General features: G+C 44.6%; 1 pseudogene; it reads left to right on the plus strand.

Moving 5' to 3' along the window:
* The window catches only part of LOC146631802 (uncharacterized), a 54,114-nt pseudogene extending 36,913 nt beyond the window's left edge, over nt 1-17,201 (plus strand).
* The last annotated feature ends 2,149 nt before the right edge of the window (nt 17,202-19,350 follow it).

A 19,350-nucleotide genomic window follows, 5' to 3' on the forward strand; every position in this document is an offset into this window, starting at 1 on the left:
GAAATTTTTGCGTCACCTCAGCTCAGGTACAGATATGTGAAGGAAATACAAAAATACAAATAAGTACAATCAATGAAAAAAAGTAAGATAATACACTATATACAATGGTAGCATACACAGTATGTGATTATGGATATAGTTGGAAATATTTTAAGACATAAACTATATAGCTTGGAAGGTCATGGAAGGTCCATTATGCATGAAGTGGTGACCGTGGATGTTCATAAGATACAGAGTATGACTATGTAATGACATGCTTACTCACTGGTTTAGATCCCATTACTACACTAGGCTTAACACTGTTACTTAAATCAATAGAAAATGACCAAAAGGAATATTCCAGCTGATAACAGCAAACTCAAAATGCTGTAGCATCAATTTGGAAACCAAAATTGACCCTTTATGTTCACAAAACAGTATGTTTCATACTTGATTTATGCAGAATTTCTGCTTGTTCATAAAGCTTTAAACTTAATATTGTAATCATATAAGTGTTCATTATACATGTTTATGCACTAAAAATGTGACTCATTTGTTCCTCTTTGCACTAAATGGCCGTGTTATACGTTCTGTTCACTTTCCACCTTTAAGCAACAGCAGGTGCACATTTATCGGAGGGAAAATCAACTTGTCTGTAATATTGACGACCTAATTAATTTAGAGGACAATCTCTCCTATTAGTGTAAATCTTCCTCTGTCTTTACTGTACTCTGTGTACACAAATGCACAAATGGTAGTAATGAGTATTATCTATGCATTACATTTTAATAATTTTAACAGTTTAAGTTAAATGTGGTCACTCAGCCGCCTGGGAGAAGGTATTTCAGTTCATTACATTTACACTTATTTCGCTGCCATATACAGTAGATATCAGAGTCGAACCCCCTGAAGGAGTCTTGCTGCAGTCCAGCAGCAGAGCTGAGGAGTTTAAGGGTTGAAGTGCTTTCCCTTCTGCCGGCACCAGCTCATTACTTATCCATGAAGGACTGTTAACCACACTGAAATAGAATCAGATCTATTCACAACAATGGTTTTAATTAGATCTCCGTGTGTGCACCACAGTGCGTGTGGATCTGTGTGTGTATACGGAGTGTGTGCTTGTCAGTGGACAGCAGCAACCTTGAAACCTGGGAATCCCAGGTGAAACGTGACGATGCACTTCGTGTGTTTATCACCTAAGACTAATTGATTAATGTGTTTCACCGCTGATGTCGTCCAGAAAACAAATGGCCCTCACCACACACACACACACACACACACATTGTTGAACTTTATGTAATTAACGCCTGAATGGACCATGTTTTTCAGATGCGCCAGAGCTGATGTGGAAAATAGGAGGGGATTAATGCAACCCTCTCTTAATTCCACAGTCTGCTTCAACACAAGAGGCTGACCCGATATAGTCAGTGAATCCTATGTAGTTAATAGGGTAATTAATACTTAAGTCGTCTTAACACTGTACCATTTTCTATGGTACCGTGACATCACACCTTGTGTCCACGAAGGGCGTCAAGGGATTTTGGAACAAATCTCTTCTCAACCATCCAATTAAAAAGCTCATCAACACGCATATTTTTTTTCCATTTGCCTGCTTGGTGTGGCAACATGCTGCTTGCAACACAAGCGGCTATTACCGAGATTATTATTCAAGATCACCTCAACACTGCAATCATATACTTTATTCAGCATGTGAAAGCACTATTATGGGATTAATTGAAGCTTGAAAATATTTCACATTAATCCTGTCATATATCATATTTCACAGTCTGATGTCTGGTCAGTCTGATCTTTGAGTAAGGTTAAGTGTGACATGTCAAGGACTCACGTGAGCCGGGAGGGGGGGTAGGAGAAGCAAAAGGAGTGCCTGATCGGAGCGATGGGTGACAAAGGAAAAGGGGAGTGGAGAAGATAGAAGAAGACTACGAGGAAGAAAAGGTGAACGAGAGAGAGAGAAAGTAGGGTGTGATTTCCTGTGCGACAGAGCCCCATAGCAGACACAGAAGGAACAGCAGGTAAGCAGCGCTGTGAAGAGAGATCCTATGCTGATATATTTTGTCATGTCACATCACTTCATCCATTGTGGCCGCTGAAAAGACTTGTTTTTGTTGTTGTTGTTGTTATTCTATGAAAATAGTTAATTAATTAAGGTAATGTATCCAGAGAAAAGCAGGTAAAGAGTCAACATGATATACTCTTCTTTTCTTCTTTCCACTGTCTTGGTCTACATGGAATTTATCAATCAGACTGAACAATGACTTTGCCTGCTGGGGTTCATCAAGCTTTTCAAGGACCAGACTCTGACAGAAAATGTTAAAGTAGAAATTAGTTCTAAGAAACTCTATTTATATGAGACTAAATCCACTGAGAAGGGGAAAACATGACTTCACTATTGTCTCCTAAAAGAAACACAGAAGGCTGGTGGGTAATAAAACTAAGCCTTTGGTAATATCTTAAATCCCATTTGATTTAAAACAAAACTCTGTTGGCAACCTCGCCTTTTTTTTTTCTTTCAACATTATTTCCTCTGGAAGCTCAAAGTTCTTGATTGTATAATATATAAATACACTTCTTGAATTTCCTGTAGCGCCATACTATTGTATTGAGTGCAGTATTGTTCTTTTGCTTTTTATGCTCACATATCAGTGGATTAAAAAAAAATACTTACAATCAACACATAATAAATAAGAAATTAATTCTATTTAAGTCAAACTCCTTTCATTGCAATATCATGTGTATTTAATTTACTTGACAGTAGGCTTTTTGGTTGTAAGAGGTTAGTTGTTTGGTCCCAATCAATCACATAATCAGTAATCATCTAAAAAAAAAACGTTATTAGGAGGTAGTGAATAAACTAATGGTCATAATCAGAATCAGAGAAAAGGACACAAGTATTAACACTAATCCTTCTGGGATATTGCAGGTATTATAAGTGCACAGGTGTGCAAATATATGTTGTGGCGTACAAAACGTGATGGAGTACAGCGAGCTGGGTTCAGTCCGGTTCGGTGTGTGTCGGTCTGACCCAAGTAGATGAATTAAAGTGTCTGATAGCAGCAGGAAGGAACATTTGTAGTACAACTGATGGCTCAAATCCACCAATTTGACTTCCCCTCTCAAACAGTCCACTCTTTATTAATGTTTTACTGCTTTAATTAGGCTTAATTACACTTCTATTGGTGGCTGCAGAATGAAGACCATTAGAGAGTTGTTGGTGATGACCAAGTAGATGAAAGATACATTTTAGTAGTTTTTGCTTGTTGTCCACTATCAAAGGTTTTATGGTAAAAGGTCAACATTGGTCATATAACTGTCTTAGATAAATTGGAAACACTTTCAACAGAAAGATGGGAAACTCGCTAGTTAATAAGACCAATGCTCGGCACCACACGTACTAGCTTACTTTCTTTTGTCTGAGCGAGCTCAAATGAGGCAAACTGTGAAGTACTCTAAATGCAGGTATCCTGATTAATACATTCACTTTTTTTTTTTTTTGCTTTTATTTCATTTTGTGAAACTTTAATCCAAAACAAGTGCTGAGAAAAGCAAACTAGTTCGATCAAAATGCAAATTATGACTGTATTATAAGCATTATGAATAGTCCTGCAAACATAAATTCCTCCTCACAAGATTTTTAAACTAAGGGACCCATTCAATGGAAGTTACAGTTTCTCTATCATAGTTTTATTTTTAACAGATTCTTAGGTTGTATTGGCTTAAAAAAACGTTTAAAAGAAAAATGAAGGATAGCTCTGTTTAAACCCAACCACAATAGTTTTCTAAGCCCAGCTAAAATGTTTTTAGCCTTATACCAAACTCCTTGTAAAAGCAAAACAAAAAAACAAAGTAAGTCATATATTCCCATGTTGAAGTTGAACTACAGTGTCTTGAATTATTATTTTTCCATCACAGTAGTATATATATTGCAAATAAGCGTCCTTTGGTGTGTTTTTATGATATCTGGAACAACACTAAATGAGAACACCTTTGAACATTGCAGGAAGAAAATAAATAAGTACAGTATTCTTAAGCATGGACTGTGCAGCATGCACCTAGTTGCCATGCTTATACACTGATTATGCTAGTGTTTTGAAACCAAGCATGTTGAGCAAGGCTTAGGTCTACCTTAAAAAGCAAGGACACCGCATATAAAAAAGCACCACCCCAAAATACCACCCTCCATCGTCCTATCTATGCAGAGATTGAAAGCATAAAGTCACCTTAAAAGTCTTTAATGAGGTCATAGATCAAGTACCATAGACTTCTACGATCTAACTTCTTTTTACAAGCAGAGGTGTCGCCCCCTGCTGTCCATAAGAAACAATGGAGGCTTCAAGGACTTCCAAGTTGGCTTCACTTTTCAGCTCATGTCCATCTCTTATATACAGTCTAAGGATTCATCAACAGCCAAACCTTACAGGGCTTAGTTTAAACTTTTTACCTTTAAATATGTGTTACTGCGCACACTCATATGTGTTTCTGATGTTACGAGCTTTGATCAGTGAAGAAACAGCATGCTTTTTTTTGAAGGTAACATCCAAACTGTCAGACTAAAAACCACAGAATTCAGTGACATTATGAGTCAGATGTTTAATTGCACACTACAAAAGAGATGAAAGGTCAGCGTGGTCAACAAAATGGCCACAATGCTCTGCGACTGTACTACATACTGTTTTCAAGCCTTAAATATGACACATCCAGGGAAAAGCCAATGAGACAAGTGTGACCACTCTCAATTGTGTGCCTCCTCTAAATGTGATGACTACACACAACGATGCGGCACAATAGTAAGTGGCATAGCAGGGTCCAAATAAGCAGCTGAATGAATGCATTTTTCAGACACCATTATTCGGATGTGGCGATGCGCGCACAACAAACGTACCCCACAACAAACGGAGGCATCTGGAGGAGAGAAAAAAAGTTCCTTTCACTGAGCTGGCATGATAAGAGCGTCTGTATTTCCACTCCCTTTATCACTTCCAGTCCCAGACAATGGATTGAATTTCAAAAGCCAATAAACAAGGGAGATGTCCATTCTGCATGGCAGTTATCACAAGCTAGCGTCCCACTCTCATTTGCTCACCCTCCCTCCCTCCTTCTCTTCCTTCCCCTTTTTTCTGAAATGAGCAGGAAAAAAAGAGATGAAAATTAAAAGTGGGGAGGGAGAGCTGTGAGAGAAGAAAAGGAGCAGAGGAGATGAGACACCTTCATGCTCTGGCTCTTCTTTCATTGGACTGATAAAGGAAAGCATCAAGGCCAGGGGTGGATGTGGGTTTTTTTTCTTTTCTGTTAACTGAATGAGGCTTTTGAGGGTGATAGTGAGGAGCCGCTCCCCTGAGAGATGTTTGGAGGAACGGGGAGTGGTGAGCCAACATAATAAATATTCTTATCTGTTATTGTCATTGTAATGGGACAGGGCAGAGGGAGGGAGGATGCAACAGCGGATAGCTCTGTTGGTGCCAAGGGACCTGACTGTGTTGACATGCAGAGGAGAGAAAATCAAAGGGAGAGATGGAAAGTGAGAAGGGAAGGAGCGAGCATAAAAGATTTTAAGCCAGGGGGAGTTTGTGTGTAATTATTGATGGGTTGTCCTGGTAGGGAAAGAGGATATGGAACAAGAAAAGGTGACAGGCAAGCTTTTCTCCCACAGCCCATTTACTGTATCACTCACTGCCAGGTGTTCTCAACAGGTGAGAGGGAGTGCAGTTAAGTTCAAAGGCATTTCATAAATGAGCTATTATGTCGGCTTTCTTATATCTTCACTTTGAGGAAACATCAGTTGTGACACTGAATTAAATGCCTAAAAGACAAACGTACTTGGTATTAGGATTTTTGCACCAAAACCAGTTCATTCAGTTCATCTGATCACTTATGCTGTAGTTAAATGTTTGGTGAGCTTCAAGTGCAAAAGTGCCTTGATGAGGGAAATATGATCTGTATTGCAAATAGTGCTGCATTGAAGCTTTGTTAATATTAGGAAATGAGGTCGTAATTGAAAGGAACAAACACAGGCAATCAGTAGAAAACAGGAAATGAAGAGGAAACTTTAATGTTTTGTCTACTTCCACTTTCTACCTCTGTGAACTTGAACCCAGATCAAAGGCATTAGTGGGCTTTGTCGCTTGTAGTGAACAATGGGTCTTTGTGAAACATAAAAATGCTGCTGTTTTTCTTTTGTTGTTGTTGTTGTTTCATTAGGGCCAATCTCCACAAATTCCAGTTTCTGGGACATTATTTTTTCAGACATTCAGCTGTAAGGCCCAGGATTTTCCAAGACGGGAACATTTTTGGGGCCGGGAGCCTAGTTTCAAGTGAATATCGTATTTTCTGTGGCGCTAGAGGTTGTATATTAATCAAATATACTTCCTAAAGAAGAAAAAAAACACCTTAGGCAGTTAACCCTAAGGAGTAATAAAGAGGCGATATTGAGTCAGGAGGGTTATATATAGACCACCAATCCATTTTAACAAATGCTGCCCGGTTTCTTCTCATGGGGGGAGCCTTCACTGCGAGCACCGTGTAATGAAAGTCTTCTTCATTACTCACATGACTAACTCATCACATTGATTTGCACTTTGGTAATTTATGAACACTAAAAGGGGAAATAACTAACCACAGATTGCCTGTGTTTTATCTAATCCTTGCTATATCATATGACGTTGATAGCTGCATCTCAGGTTAAGTGGATGACGGCCTGGCATCGGTGCCGCACTGGGTTTAGCTACGCCGACAGATACCATTTCTAATTGTAAAATTCCTGCTGAAGTCATTAAATGAAAGATTACCTCTTGTTGTGTCTGCTTTTTATAATTTGGACTAGTGTTTGCACATTGGTGTCCATCTGTGAAGCTCCATGGCTATGCAGAGAGAAAGATTATGGGAATTTCTTCTATGCAGAGGCTATGCACTCGCAAGGAATCGTCCAAAAAACAGTTGACTGTTTGGTGAGAGGTGAATGCTGATTGGCCGATACGCTGGCTGAAACAGGAGACATGACAAATGTAGTGGAGTTCACATTGAGGAGTAAGAAACACAAAAACTAAGAAAGATCAAAGAAACCTGTCAAAAGCAATGGCTCGATGTGGATCTGCAAACCTCTGCACTACAAATAGCCCTTTCCCACTCGAACCGTCCTGTGACGTCATCTGTATGCGGCATGAACGCCACAACAATGGAGGACGTCAAGGCGATGGTATACCTGCTGCTCAGTCTGTGGCTTTTCGTCAGACTTGGGAATCACATTGGTTTTTGTGTAGCTATTTCCCAAATTTCCAGGTTTCAAACAAGGCGGTTTTGATTTTTGTGAAGGAGATGCCTTAATGGCTCATCGAGTGATGCCACTGACTAGCCAATCGGTAATCGGTAGCATCCCTCAGATTACTTGGAAACCCAACCGAGCGGCAACTAAAAAAATACCTGGTACCAAGTGCTACCACCTAATGGAAAAACCTAAACCCTAACCTGAGCCGAGCAGTGCTGTGCTGAACCAGCCCGAGGAGGTATAGTAGGAAAGGACTATAATGCGTGGGCAGTCCATTACCAGTTCAAGGGCAGCTACAGACTGGCCATCCTTCTGAAGAGAGGGTCAGATGAGGGCAGTGTCAAAGATACGAGCTACAACTGGTCTACAACTGATCTGTCCACAAGCCAGCCACAGAGGAGAGTGAAGTTACAATATTCAAAGAGCAGAAGTAAAGCTAAGTGTTAAAAAATAATGAAAAGCATCCACTGCAGTCACTGTCTGTGCATTTTTTGCTGTATTTTTTTTTTATCTTTAATGATTTTTTCATGCTTCTCCTATTCCTGGTTGATGATATAAATAATTGGCAAACTACGTGGTTACGTAAATAACAAAGTAGATGTAATCATGTTATACTATTCCTACATTGTTAAATAGCAGGGTCTAGAGGTGCGTCTGCAGGAAGTCCACACTGTAAAGTGTGGCCCGCTGAAGCTGCTAGCAATCTCATACAACCAGTGGCTAATGGTGCTTTTATGTGTTTCCCATCTGGCATCTTCATTGTTTGTAAACAAACACCTGGTTATTCTCTGTGCCACCTATGAGTCCTGGTTACATCCAGCTGCTGCTTATCGTTCCAACACCACCTAACAGAGCATCTTTTTGCACACATCTGCTGAACTTCATATATCATCATTGGCTATATTGATTCATCATCTGTACACACCACACTCCAAGACCATGCGCCCCGTTAAATGGTCAGCTCTGGACATTTACTGTGAGTTATCATGGTAGGGTTCTACCTATAGACTCAACAGACTGGTCTCCAATGCCCAGTGGACAATTACAATGTCCAGCATGCAACAATGTATTTTCAGCTAAATGGACTTGCTGTAACATACCGCTTTAGCCCTGGGACTTATATATACATTCTCTTAACAAGTTCTTGATGTATGTGATGTATATTCCATTTAAAGCACACCCTAACTCTCCTCTTTATAGACAAGACGTCACACAGAGCTTTTAAAACATGAAATAGCCTGTGTTCTGCACGTCTCACAGCCTAATAGACTGACACGTCAAAGCTCCTCTAAGGGACTGGTTTGCTTTTACTCGTTTTCTGTAAAGATCACTGTAAAGTGAAGCGGGTGCTGATATTTGCTGTAAGGCAGATGTGGGTGGAAAAGTGTGATTCTTTTACTTTGGATGTCTTTTAAAGTGCACATGTTGCCAAAAGTTGTATTACCGAAATCCACCTGTGTTATTTATTTTGTGGTGAAGGCACACACAGAACAACCATGAACACAAGTCAAAGCTTCACAAGCAAACATGGACATAGTGTTCTCTGTCTTATTGTGATTTCCTTGTAGTTTAGGTAAGCTGGCTGCCAGCCTCCACGCTCAGTCTGATCAATTATTTAAGCTACCTTGAGCTCTCTGGGTTTTCCCGGGATTTATTAGGTCCAGCTGCTGGAAGTCTGGGACAATGAAAAACATGATGCATGGAGAGAGAGACAAAACCACAGAGACTCATCAGCCATCTGCCACTTAATGCCAAGCAGGGAGCATGAGTAGTGGAAGAGCTGCTTTTCAAAGCAGTGTATGCGATGATGTCTTTGCTTCCCAGCGGACTGCATGCTGGCGGGAAAGTTTGGCAAGTTGAGTGCCCATTCTGCGGTGGATGATGGTGCAAGTGACATGATAGCAGACTGCGCCTGAGATATGATGCTTTAAAGTGAAAGGAATGAGATATGGGGGAGAGGGGGGGGGGGAAGAAAGGCAGAGAAAAGAATGGTGTGTGTGTTGTTTGCCTGAGCAAGAGTTTATTTGTGCAGATGCTGCTTAGCATTTGTGTGTGCGCGCGTGTGTGCATGTTTTCTCCCACACAGTGGCAGCCTGCAGCAGTAATGAACAGGGCCTAGGGATAGCTGAGAGGATGGGAGGTGGCAGATCATAAATAATCATTTATCCCACCGTTTCCCCTGCTTCGCTGCCTGACAGACCAGTGGCTACACAGGCAGGGAGCAGCCAGCAGCGCGAGCTGAGACGCAGCTGCATCAGCCAGGATGCATATGTGGCCTCGGTGCTTTGGGGCAGATTTTCTTCCCAGCAGGTCCGTCTCGTTGATACTCCAGCGAAATAGGCGAGAGGAGAAACTACAAAATAGTGAAAATGATTTGTAACCCGTGCAAGAAACACAGAGAACATTTGCACAGAAGAGCCGCCACGGAGACAAAGCCGCTAACAAGAAAGGCTGCTATAAACTTTGAGAGAGTATCAAGTAATGAAAAGGTAAATGAAAATCAGAAGCTGGTCTGTATTGTTTTCGTGTTATTTATCTTAAAATCAATAGCCACCTCACCCATTAACTTTTAATGTGTACTTCCAATTGGAGCCTGAAATTAAACAGTGCTGGAGGAAATCAGCAGCACATAATGGCAGAGCCCTGGGGGGAAATTCACTCATAAACACAGGTTTGCCGTTCCTGCGGAGGAGGGGTATCCACTTGTGAGTGGCAAAAATTCATTTTGAGCACAGGGGTGATAAACCGAAGATCTATGCTGCACTTAAAACCATCGTCAAAAAGCTTAGTGCTATTAGTCAGGCAACAAGAAGCATTCGCGATCTTTCACAATAGTGGAGCCTATTGAAGTGCAATGGCTTGTGCATCCCAGCAGCAGGATACTGATGAAAGGAGATGCAGAGAAAGAGATATTGTACTTTCTTGGTATCCATAAGTCCCAGAGCTCCAAACTTTGTATTGCATTCACGCTTGATGAGAATTTTCTTAGCAAGCAAGGAGATGGGTATAAAACAGAATTTTCTAGAAAAGCACATTGTTCAGACTGTGCAGGAATAGTTTCACACTGTGAGATTTCTTTTGGAAATGCACTCGTTTTTAGAGAGAGAATAGAGATTTTTCCTCTTTTTTCCTTCCCTTCCTGTCTTTCTTAGCTGCTGCCTAACTACATAGAGGGACATGTGTGAGCTCTAACTAATACAAACTACAGTGACTGCACTCAACACTCAGAGAGCAACATTAATCAGTGCTCCAGCACCTCGGTCTTCTCCAGCCAAGCAGAGTAAATCAGGAAGAAGTTGGACAGAGAAAAAAGAGGAAATGGCTCTGATTTAATTTATGGTTTCCGCTTTCATGTCGCCACATGCCTGACTAAGTGTCAAAGTGGCATTTATGATGTATGAAATTAAATTACGGAGGAACACCGCCACACACAAAGCACAACACACCTGCAATGTGTTCTTATCTCAGCAGCTTTACTTGAAAAGGTTTCCTCAGTCCTCTCTTTTTGCCTGTCTACACATCACAGCAAGAAACCAAATTAAATCTTTATTATGCTCGTAATCAAAAAGAAACTCTTTTCGGGACATTTTTTTTAAAAATTGGATTAACATTTTGTGCATTTTCACTCATATTGACATAAATTTGAGTAAACCTGCAGAGAAATGAAAATGCCTTTTTTTTTTAATGAACGCTTTGATGAGAAAGTACTGTTATGTTTTTCGTTAACTCTCTCAGAGCTTAGATTTGTACAGTTCCGCTTTGAATGTCTACAGTAGGCCCCAATATGCCGAGAGGCAGGAGTGTCATGGGCTGATTAATGACAGAGAAATGTTGGATGTATATTGAACTTAGTCTTCCCAGTGCCCACTGGTCAGATGGTTACGTGCAGTAAGGACCAGAACTTATACACAACATAATGATGTAGCATTTTATGAATCCCTACTGAGAAATTGTCTTAATGTTCTCTCCTTCCAGGTGGTTTAGAGCAGGGGGTCAGATACAGTTCAGGGCTGCTACAGCTGGTAAACACTCAGTGAGTTGTAAGTCTATCAAATGCACACTAGGCAAGGTGAAAACACTAGAGCTGATTTGTGGTGAATCTGGAAGCTAAACTGTAATTTTGAGCATCATTTTCAGTCGACAATTTGCTTACAAATAATGGAGATATTTTATTGTAACTAAAAAAAACAGGCAAATGTAGATGAGATTCTCTGGAGTAACAGAGCTTTACTAAATGAATTCTTATTGAAGTTTTGCCATCTTGGAGCAGTTATTTGGCCTTTTTTAGCGTCTGTCTAGTTGCCAGTGGTCACCTGAAAATAACAGCAATGTATAAAAGCAGCATTAAAATATGATTTAAAAAATCCTTAAAAACTGCTCTAAAAATCTTGTGATTTCACACCCAAAAAAAATGAAGAGCACTTGAACAAAGCACTTACGTATATTTTTGCTGTGGTAACAGGTAGATACTCCTGTCACCGCACAGTTAAAACTGCGGTGAACCTCATCTGTGGACATGCATCAGTGCACCAATATGACTGCCTTATATGCATCCCTATTTGAAGATATATCTCAACAGTTTTCTATGTATGATTGTTTGCATGTCATGTCTATAATGGGCTGGGATCTTAAACTGATCGCGATCAGACTGGCCAAATACCAGCAAAACTGTTAACACTAACGACACCCTCAAACATTAGTTATCTGAGCTTAGAACCAGAGCACAAATGCTCCTGCCACCTCAAAATGTAGAAATTGTTTAGACCCAGTATGACGTTAAATCAACAAACATCATTGATAGAGTCCAGTTCCCACAAGAAGCTTGTCTTACAAAAATGAATTACTTCTTTTTTGTCCGTAGGTGAAGAGCAAAATATCTTGTACATTATTGCTCCTCTCCTCTCCGCAACATCAAAACATCTGCATCCATCTTTCTTCATCATTTTTACATTATGCCACCTTTAAACAGTGCAATCCATGCACAGGCATAATTCCTACTACGAAGTCGCAGGTTTTGTGGATCCCATGAAGCCACAACTTGTCTTTTATTTTCGCAGCTGACGGTGACAGACTGCGTTTGCTGTGAATTAATTGTGACAGAGTCGCACTATAAAATTCACATTATTCTGCCTTCTGTTGGAAATGACAATTAGAATATATGCACGGGAGGAACTGAAAGACTCTGTGGACTTCCTATGTATTCCGGTTGTCTAAATAATGTACTGCAGGTGCTTTTACCCACTCCCCAAAAAGACAACACTTTGATATTGCACATAACCAGTCAACAACCAGAGTAGCTACAACTAATCAAAATGCAAAAAAAAAAGAATGAAACTAACAGCTGTGTTGAGGTGGATCTGTTTGGATGACTGCAAAAACACAGGTGAAACCTGCCTAGTTTGTGTTAATAGTGGAGAACACAAAGGATGTTTTATTAGGAAATTTACTTAAATTTGCCTTTCCAATTATGCTTAATGAAAGAACATAAACTAGACCAGGATTTTTGTTGCCTTACCGTATATGATGTTCAAGGCTGCTGCAAAGCAGTCGGACGGCAAAAATATAGTTTTGTTTTTAAATGTTCTGCTGCAATTACCTGACACATTAGTGTCCCATTTTAAAGCCTTCACGCCCTCCTTTTTAAACCACTTTTGTCATGTCTTACCTTCTAATCTATCTTGCCTACCACCTGGCATACAAGCTACGGTCTGCTTTTCACTGTGGCTGAAAAACCACAACGCTCAAAAAAGCCTTTCTAGGCTTGTTGCTGTATAATGTTGTCTACCTCTAATATTATCTCAGCCTAAAGAAGCACAGTACATCTTTGCTTTATACAACTTTGAGATGTGATTCATGCATATTTATCACTTTGTATTATTGAAAAGCTTTTAGGGTTCCGACAGGTAACAGCAATCTAATTAAGTCAGTTTGACCTAGCATTTTAGATTTTATGCAGCTACTTAGCCGTGAGAGGCATTTATCTGTGGCTAAAATTCATTTTTGCCCTTCCAATCTGAATAATGAGGCTTTGTCTAATCCCCGACCTGGTAATTCTTCCTCCTCTTTTCCTCTGTGCTTAGATTCTTCCCACTTCAACTTACCTTCCTTAATCTTGTGTCGGCTTCTTCTCACAGGCAGTGGCCTCTGTTTTTTGCTTTTGTTTTTATACACGGGTGAAAATCTGCTGAGTAACTCCTACCGCCACCTCCTAACTCCTTCCTTCTCACCCCAGCCCCTCACGTAGACACACACTCATACACACACACCTACAGAAAGTGATGGGAGGAAGAGGGGAGGAGAAGGTGAAGGGGGGTTGCTGCTGCTGCTGACGTTATGCGGCTCACAGGACTTGCCCGTAAATGAACTCATTTTTCATCCTGCCTCTCTCCCTCCTCCCCCTCCTGTTAATGACTGGCACTTTCCTCATACGGAGCGCCGGCCCTCTGAAGAGCCTGGCGAGTGACAGAGCACCATTCATCTCCTCATGACGGAGGACAGGGGGGTAGGGTGAGAGCGGGAGGTAGGGCTGGCAGACGGACACGCGGACAGATGCAGGGGAAGAAAGAGACGAAGACAGGTTGCAAGCAAGGCTAGATTAAGGAACACTTCTAACAGTGGGAGCAGGTAAGTGTCATGGCCTGGGTCTAGGGACCCAGGGCTCAGGCATTTTCAGTGTATGTTTATGTTTATGTTTTCCGTGTGTTGTATTGGTTTGCTCTCCATCTCTCCATGTGTCTCTGTGTGAGCTTCCGGAGGTGTGGGTTCGCTGAGGAGACTGCGAACCCGGAAGTGGTCTACTCGAGAGACGGCCGCACCTGCCGCTCGTCGTCCTCTGCCAGCTGCAGCAGATTACGCTCGTCTAGGAACGGCATTTAGGACTGCAGCTGAGCTGAGGCCGACGCTGGATCCTTGAGTCAGAACTCGTCAGTACTGCCGTGAGCTTTTACGTAACCTCCGCGGAAACAGATCCCCTGCTAACCCTCTGCCTTTTGTGTTACCAGGAATCGGGAGCGGAGTACGCCTCTAAAGTCACGGTGTGGGAATTGGAGTTTTTTGGAGTCGCCACCTTTCACTTCTCACGGACATCTGCACTGTGTGGGATTCAGGGAGAATCACCACGGGACCACAGTGCTGGGATTTTGTATATAGTTGTGTGTTTTTCACCTCCTGTAAATAAATCCACTGTCCTTCACTTAGAGTCTCGCGTTTGGGCCCTGCTTTCACTGTCACTCCACGGTCTGCCATCGCAGCCCGTGACAGAAGGATCCAGCCACTATGGACCCAGCGGACTCACCGCGGAAGCGCAGCTCCCGTTTTGACGGGACCCGACTAGTGCTTGGAGGGCCTCCGTGCTGCCGTTCCTCGCTGGCAGCCTACCCTTCGGCCCACTCGTCTGCTTCCTCTCCGCGGACGCCTCGGTCTCGCAGAGAACGCCCTAGCCGGTCCCGGGAGGATTACTATGAGCCTGACAGCAATCAGCTTACGCCCGCTCAGGCATTCTATAAGATGCTAGGGATTATTCTCGTGCCACCCGACACACCCAGCGCTCCCACATCACTGCAGGAGCAGCCACATCAAAATCCGCCCTCGTCACATTCCGCCAGCTTCATGAACACTACAGCTCGTGTTTCTCCGGTTTGGGAAAATAGAAGTTTTCGTTTTAAGAGCGATTATTCTCCCATAGGTTCAGAAGACTGTGCGCCTGACGTTCTTTCAAATCCAGGAATCAAGACTGTTTCGTCTGGAACTCTTTATTCTGGGGCTATGTTTGTTCAGTCAGCTGATCAGCAGCCATCTTCAGTTCGGTTAGCCGATCAGCGGCCACCTTCAGCTCGGTTTACAGCGCCACGTCTGGACCCAGCGGTCTCTGAGGAGAGGCTCAGGGGGGAGGTTATGGACAAGGTTTACCGCATGTGTGAGTTGTGGTGGGAGAAGCCCACGGAGGGGTTGCGTCGCGCCGTGGAGAGGCGGCTGCAGGGGATGCTGTTTGAATTCCCCTGGTTGGTGGACTCCCTTAATTCAGTTGTCCTGGACTTCCTGCTTTCCACCCTCCACCTCCACTCTCCTCCTCAGGCTGCTCACCGGCCCGGACAGCTGGTGGATTCACAGCCTGAGACGCCGGCCCCGACGTCTACATGGAAACGACGTTCGCGCCGCCGGCGTTCCTCACCGCAGCCGCCCTCCCGGACATCTCAAGAACCGGCTGTGGTGAGTAATAAGGACACTTTTTCATTTCTCACCCCATCTGCTTTTTTGTTTTCAGTGGATGGTGACGCCGCTGACGCTGCTGCAAGCCGGCCTACAGTACGACTAGCGTCGCCTCATTCAGCAGTCTCCATGCCGCTGGCGGCTTCACCATCTGTGGATGTAGCGCCGTCGTAATCTCATCCGCATGTAGTCACCCCTCTGCCATCTTCTTCACCGGCTCTGCCTTCACCTTCCCCGCCTGCGTACACCGCATCACCATCTTCGCCTCCGGATCATCCATCTGTGACTGGAGCGCAGCCGGAGGTGCCCGCACGGCCAGCTGAGGAGCTCAGCATGCCCGAGCAGGAGCTCAGCGAGCGGGAGGAGCCCGCGTCGCCAGCTGTGGAGCTCAGCGAGCCGGAGGAGCTCAGCGAGCCGGAGGAGCTCAGCGAGCCGGAGGAGCAGGAGCAGCTCAGCGAGCCGGAGGAGCTCAGCGAGCCGGAGGAGCTCAGCGAGCCCGAGCAGGAGCAGCTCAGCGAGCCGGAGGAGCTCAGCGAGCCGGAGGAGCTCAGCGAGCCGGAGGAGCTCAGCGAGCCCGAGCAGGAGCAGCTCAGCGAGCCGGAGGAGCTCAGCGAGCCCGAGCAGGAGCAGCTCAGCGAGCCGGAGGAGCTCAGCATGCCCGAGCAGAAGCAGCTCAGCGAGCCGGAGGAGCTCAGCGAGCCGGAGGAGCTCAGCGAACCACCAGCAGAGGAGCTCGGCGAGCGGAAGGAACAACCGGCGCTGCCAGCCGAGCTCAGCGAGCCGGAGGAGCTCAGCATGCCCGAGCCGGAGGAGCTCAGCATGCCCGAGCAGGAGGAGCTCAGCATGCCCGAGCAGAAGCAGCTCAGCGAGCCGGAGGAGCTCAGCGAGCCAGAGGAGCTCAGCGAACCACCAGCAGAGGAGCTCGGCGAGCGGAAGGAACAACCGGCGCTGCCAGCCGAGGAGGGGATCTCGCTGCCAGCCGAGGAGGGGCTCTCGCTGCCAGCCGAGGAGGGACCCGCTCAGCCGGAGGTCAGCGAACCGGAGGGACCTCCACGTCTAGCGCGGCCTCCACGCCATCCACGTCCAGTGCGTCCACGTCAGCGACCGGCGCGTCATAGACCATGTGCCACGCCTCGCTGTTGCTCACTGGAGCAGCGACGTTGCCATCGGACCCGTGGCAGGCCACCAGAACCGTTCCGCCGCCACCGGACCTGTGGCAGGCCGCCGGAGGAGCAGCGCCGCCGCTACCGGACCCGTGGCAGGCCACCAGAACCATTCCGCCGCCACCGGACCCGTGGCAGGCCACCAGAACCGTTCCGCCGCCACCGGACCCGTGGCAGGCCGCCGGAGGAGCAGCGCCGCCGCCACCGGACCCGTGGCAGGCCACCGGAACCGTTCCGCCGCGGCTGCCGGACCCGTGGCCGCTCGCCGGAGCTGCTGCGTTTCCATCAAGGGGTTAGAGGTAGGCCACCTGAACTGTTTTGCCGCCACTGTCTAACCCGCGGCGGGTCCCGCTTGTTTTGCCATCCTGCGGGTCGGCCGCCGGAACTGTGTTTGCTGCCGCTGGACCGGGGGATTGGACTGTTGAACTGTGTTTTTCTGTTGTTGCTTTGTAGTGGCTGTTTAGCGGAGTGGTTTTGGGGCCCTCCGTCCTGGACCTCCCGCCGCCCGCCCTGGGTTGGTTGTACTGTTGTTTTTGGTTTGTGTTTTTGGATCGTCGGGAGCCGACCCTTAGAGGGGGGGTACTGTCATGGCCTGGGTCTAGGGACCCAGGGCTCAGGCATTTTCAGTGTATGTTTATGTTTATGTTTTCCGTGTGTTGTATTGGTTTGCTCTCCATCTCTCCATGTGTCTCTGTGTGAGCTTCCGGAGGTGTGGGTTCGCTGAGGAGACTGCGAACCCGGAAGTGGTCTACTCGAGAGACGGCCGCACCTGCCGCTCGTCGTCCTCTGCCAGCTGCAGCAGATTACGCTCGTCTAGGAACGGCATTTAGGACTGCAGCTGAGCTGAGGCCGACGCTGGATCCTTGAGTCAGAACTCGTCAGTACTGCCGTGAGCTTTTACGTAACCTCCGCGGAAACAGATCCCCTGCTAACCCTCTGCCTTTTGTGTTACCAGGAATCGGGAGCGGAGTACGCCTCTAAAGTCACGGTGTGGGAATTGGAGTTTTTTGGAGTCGCCACCTTTCACTTCTCACGGACATCTGCACTGTGTGGGATTCAGGGAGAATCACCACGGGACCACAGTGCTGGGATTTTGTATATAGTTGTGTGTTTTTCACCTCCTGTAAATAAATCCACTGTCCTTCACTTAGAGTCTCGCGTTAGGGCCCTGCTTTCACTGTCACTCCACGGTCTGCCATCGCAGCCCGTGACAGTAAGAGATAAAAGCATATAGGGAAGGGGAACTGGCTGCCACAGATGGGACGGGCACATGTTCTTCTTTGCTGTGCCAAGCAGCTTAAATGCCAGATGAACCATCAAGTAAATCAATAATCAGCATATTTGATATTGATTTTTTTTTTTTGCTTTGCTTTCTCTCTTTGATCAATACAGTGGAGTACAAGAGCCTTATCCCTACTAATAAAAACTTTCTTCCTTGCTGTTTCATGAGATTAGCAACTTTATTATTTGACCAGTGTTTTCCAGCTTGTGGCCATTATCGGCACAAAACAAACACCTGGTAGAGTAGATATGATTTTCATTGTTGGGTAAAAACTCTTTCTTCTCAAGACCGAGCTAAATCAGAAAGATTGTCAGGAAAGCCAAAATAATCTGCACATAAAGCCAGACGACATGGCTACAAGTGAATTTAACAGGCAGCTGAATATGATGATTGTGTCTGATAGACCACTGAGAGAGAGCCCATTAAAGCAACAGCCTACTGCTGCAGATTCAGGCACAAATCTTGGATGCTCAGCACTACCTAACAATACAATATATTTTAAATATCAAAGTCTCCCCCTCCCCTCTACTTGAAAGTCTAGTAAAAGTCAGAAACTTTGTTCTTCGGACTACAGCAGTGGTGATCAGCTTGATCTGGAAAGATGTGCACACTTCCTTTTCTCTTATAATACACAAATAAAGCTTAAGATACAAGTAAATATGAATTATTTTTGATCACCAGGAGAGTGTCAACTCATCATAAGGTCAAAAAGAAAAAGTGACATCAGATATTTTAGTCAATACCTTTTTTATTAATCCAGAAATGTCGTGTTTTATAAAAAAGAGTAAATTAACCAAATCCAATTCTGTAGGGCAGCAGTTTGATAGCCAGGCCTTACCACCCAGATACTTCCCTTCTCCATGGGACACCATGATGTTCCCAAGCCAGCCAAGAAGAATAATCTAAGTCTCCTGGGTCTTCCCCGGGGCCTCGTCTGACTGGAGCATGCGTAAAACACCTCAACTAGGTGTCATCCAGGAAGCATCACAGTGAGCCTGAACCACTTCCTTTACATGTGAAAGAGAATCAACACTGCTCTTAAGGTCTAGCAAATGAGCTGAGCTCGACCTCCTATTTTCAGGGATTTGTTGAGTGTTTTGCTTGCTGAAGGACAAACTGACACAAGAAGCCAGCAATTCAACTGTAACAGGTGACCCGTTCTCTACTTGAGACCCACAGCACCTACACTCACAGATAGTAGTGTTTTGTCTCTGAGCTCTTGTTCTATTCTAACACTGAAGTTTCACTTCAACACCTCAACATGACTTCTTCGAAAGTCATATTGATTTTCCAGTGTATTAAAAAAAGTATCATCACCATTCCAGGCCTTCCAGTCTTTGTTTCTATGCTCTTGAGCATGTTATGTTACTGATTTGTGCTAAAGCAACATGCATTTACCTTTATTAACCCAGAAGATTTACAATTTGTAAAAGACGATT

The sequence above is a fragment of the Diplotaxodon limnothrissa genome, linkage group LG5, assembly GCF_057381915.1.
Source record: "Diplotaxodon limnothrissa isolate DT_005_m linkage group LG5, D_limnothrissa_male_GT1.1, whole genome shotgun sequence".
Taxonomy (NCBI): domain Eukaryota; kingdom Metazoa; phylum Chordata; class Actinopteri; order Cichliformes; family Cichlidae; genus Diplotaxodon; species Diplotaxodon limnothrissa.